Source organism: Macaca fascicularis, chromosome 12 (assembly GCF_037993035.2).
Source record: "Macaca fascicularis isolate 582-1 chromosome 12, T2T-MFA8v1.1".
NCBI classification, from domain to species: Eukaryota; Metazoa; Chordata; class Mammalia; order Primates; family Cercopithecidae; genus Macaca; species Macaca fascicularis.
This window is the reverse complement of record NC_088386.1, coordinates 98,183,493-98,187,254: the sequence shown is the minus strand read 5'-3', so window position 1 is coordinate 98,187,254 and position 3,762 is coordinate 98,183,493. Positions and strand designations below refer to the sequence as shown.

The 3,762-nt window shown below is 46.0% G+C and overlaps 1 pseudogene; it reads left to right on the top strand.

The window, feature by feature from the left end:
* Positions 1 to 479: 479 nt before the first annotated feature.
* LOC135966604 (protein PIMREG pseudogene) lies at positions 480 to 3,002 on the top strand (annotated as a pseudogene).
* Positions 3,003 to 3,762: the final 760 nt, after the last annotated feature.

The following is a 3,762-nucleotide window of genomic DNA, read 5'->3' as shown; positions in this document are numbered from 1 at the left end:
ATACAGACCCACTTCCATTTTTGAAGAAGGGGAAATGTTCTCAAGAAGAAGGGCATTTCAGGTAAATAAACCCCCCATAGGTCTATTCCATTGTATGTTAGATAGGTTAAATAATTCCAGCTTCTGTAATAAATAAACCCTGCGATTCCAGTAGTTTAACATAATAAAAGTGTATTTCTCTTGTTCACAGTCCAATGTGGGTTGCTAGAAGGGTATGGGGAGTGGAAGGAAGAGAGAGGGAAAGAAGTAAGAAGGGAGAGAGAGGGGATGGTGGGAGAAGGAGGTAGCATAAGGGAAGGGGTCTTGCTCCATATGATTACTCAAGGACAAAGGCTTTTTCCATCTTGTGGTTCCACCCTTTTCTTTGTCCCTTTCTTTGTCATCTCCATTCAGCAAGAGAAGGGATGGCCAAAGAGTGAGGATTGTGCTTGAGAGGTTTTTATGGACCTAGAAGTGGTGCCCACCACTCTTGCTCACATTCCACGGGCCAGCACAGTCACATGGTCCCACCTAACTGCACTGGAGGCTGGAAGAGGGACTCTGGTTGTAGGCCAGGAAGAAGAAAAGAATACAATCACTGGTGAGCACCAACAGTCTTTGCCACATATAAACTGATTATGTGACACCAACATTAGCTAAGTCAGAATTTATTTTTCTTTCTTTGGAATTCCTTCAGCAATTACATACCCTCTATATCATAATTTTGTCATATTAAATTATATATTGCCTTAGATTTATGTCTTCTGCCTCCATTTTTACATCATAAGCAGGAATCATTCTTCAGCTGCTTTGGTTTTTACCATGATGCAGGCTATAAGGTCGGCACTGTAAGTGCATTTAAAAATCATGCTGAATTATTTCAGTAAGGACTTAGGAAGCTGGAATTTGCAGTCTGGAAACAAGCTTGGTTTAGTTGCTATGGCACAAAGTAATGATTTAAATATATACAAGGATGTTTATAATCACAAAAAAACAGTAGAAAGGGAGTTAAATATCCATTAAATGTATATAGTGGGCAGTGGTTGAGGAGCAGCTGTGCTTGGGTTGTGACTGGCATTGGTCGTGTTGGGGTCTAGTGGGCAGAGAACACTCTTGGCCAGGCAGATGGCTTCTCGGTGGCAGAGAATGGGGACCTCTATGCACTGGAGATCTCTCCAGCACCAGGAGCAGCTGGAGGACAGCAAGGAGCTGCAGCCTGTGGCCAGCCAGCCATCAGGATAACTCCACGTGGGCCCTGGGGTCTCTGCGCAGACAGTTCCAAAGGAGGCTGACCCTGAGAGCCATCAACCTCAACTTCTGCGCAGGCCTTTCCTGGAAATGCCTGGAAACCCCAGAGCCAGGGTAGCAGGGCTTCCAGGCTATAGCTCACTCAGCTAAGAGTGCCTTGGGTGCCATGTCCCAGAGAATCCAGGAGTCCTGCCAAAGCGGCACCAAGTGGCTGGTGGCGATCCAAGTGAAGCCCAGGAGAAGGAAGAGAGGGGCACAGAAGGGCAGTGGATCCCCAACTCACAGCCTGAGCCAGAAGAGCACCCGGCTGTCTGGAGACGCCCCTGCCCACGAGCCACAGACCTCTGGGAAAAGGAGCATCATGACCTCTCTGCCCAGATAGGCTCCCATGCCTACCCATTATGGCGGTCGACGTGGGAGGCTGCCTTCTGGAGCCCCTACTCCTCAGCATAGCCCCTTTGCTCTCCCAGCCAGTCTGACAGTGACCTAGAGCCTATGGGGGCAGGAATTCAGCATTTCTAGAAGCTGTCCCAAAAGCTAGATGAAGCCATTATGGCGGAAGAGAGTGGTGCTGACATCCTCTCTCTCATTCATAGCTGAGGAAGTGGCCTGCAGGAAACAAGCCCTGTCTGATCGCCAAGGCTTCATACCCAAGGTGTCTGTGCTTCCCCATGAGCTTCCTGGAGGAAGCCCCCAGGAGTCGTCAGTACCCCTGGGCCACTGCTAACAAGGACCTGACTAACAAGGGGTCCAGAGCCTCCCCTGCTCCGGCCACATCTGGATACATCAGTGACTGCCTGCCACAGCCTTAAGAGTGTCTTGGGAAGACCTTGCAGAGGTGGGGAGAATTTCTCAGGGGACTCTTGAGCTTAGAAACTCATCATACACTTGACCTTGAGCCTTGTATATGACTCATCTATAACGTGAAGTGCTAGCATCAGATGTTACAGAGCTCTTAGCTGTGCACCCAGGTGCCTGGTTTTGGGGGAGTCATCTGCAGAGTCACTCACCCGCTGTGTTTCCAGTGCCAAGGCTCTTGGGGGTCCCACTCTCATCCCTGCTTTCCCTACCAGGGACTCGGAGGAAGGCATAGGAGATATTTCCAGGCTTAAGACCCTGGACTCACTGGTACCTCTGTATATGTTCAATGCAGAGCACTGTGGGTGTGCCGGGAGGGGTAGCCCTATTCAAGAGCAATTTCTGCTCTCTATAAATTATTTAAGAAACCTGCTTTGTCATTGTATTAGAAAGAAACTGGTGTGTGACTTTTCTAGATAACACTGCTTTCTCATAATAAAGACTGTTTGCATTTGAAAAAAAAATGCATATAGTGACATGGGAAAGATCTAACAATATATTGGTAAGTGGGCTGGGCGCAGTGGCTCACGCCTGCAATCCCAGCACTTTGGGAGGCCAAGGCGGGTGGATCATGAGGTCAGGAGTTCAAGATCAGCCTGGCCAACATGGTGAAACCCCATCTCTACTAAAAATACAAAAATTAGCGAGGCGTAGTGGCGGGTGCCTGTAATCCCAACTATTTGGGAGGCTGAGGCAGAGAATTGCTGGAATCTGGGAGGCGGAGGTTGCAGTGAGTGGAGATCGAGCCACTGCACTCCAGCCTGGGTGACAGAGCAAGAATCCATCCAAAAAATATATATATATATCTATATATACATATATGTGTGTGTGTGTATATGCATATATATGTATGTGTGTATGTGTGTGTGTATATATGTGTATATGTGTGTGTGTGTGTGTGTGTATATATATATATGGCCGGGCGCGGTGGCTCATGCCTATAATCCCAGCAGTTTGGGAGGTCAAGGTGGATAGGTCACCTGAGGTCGGGAGTTCGAGACCAGGCTGACCAATATGGAGAAATCCCGTCTCTACTAAAAATACAAAATTAACCGGGTGCTGGGATTACCCAAAGTGCTGGGATTACAAGCATGAGACACTGAGTGCATCCCCATGTATGTAACATTAAAAATAAAGTGCCTCCAAAGATAAGTGATTATCTTTCATTTCTATATTTTTAATATTTTATAATAAGGTGTGCATGTCAAAGAGATGTGCATGTCAAAGGACCAACCTGGAAGAGCTCCTGATGGTTAAAATTGGAACAATATGAATAACAAAATAAACAACATAGTATTGGATTATAAACCAAAGTATAAAATGAGTATAGTTGTCCCTTGGTATTCATTGGGGATTGGTTCTGGGACCCCCAGGAATACCAAATCTAAGGATGCTAAAGTCCCTGAAATGAAATAGTGTAGTATTTGCATATAACCTATGCACATGCTCCTTTATACCTTAAATCATCTATATATTAATTACAATACCGAATACAATGTGAATGCTATGTAAATAGTATTTATACTGTGTTGTTTTAAAAATGCATATTCGTTTTTATTTATTTATTTATTTATTTTTGAGATGGAGTTTCACTCTTGTTGCCCAGGCTGGAGTGCAATGGCACGATCTTGGTGCACTGCACCCTCCGCCTCTCGGGTTCAAGCAATTATCCTGCCT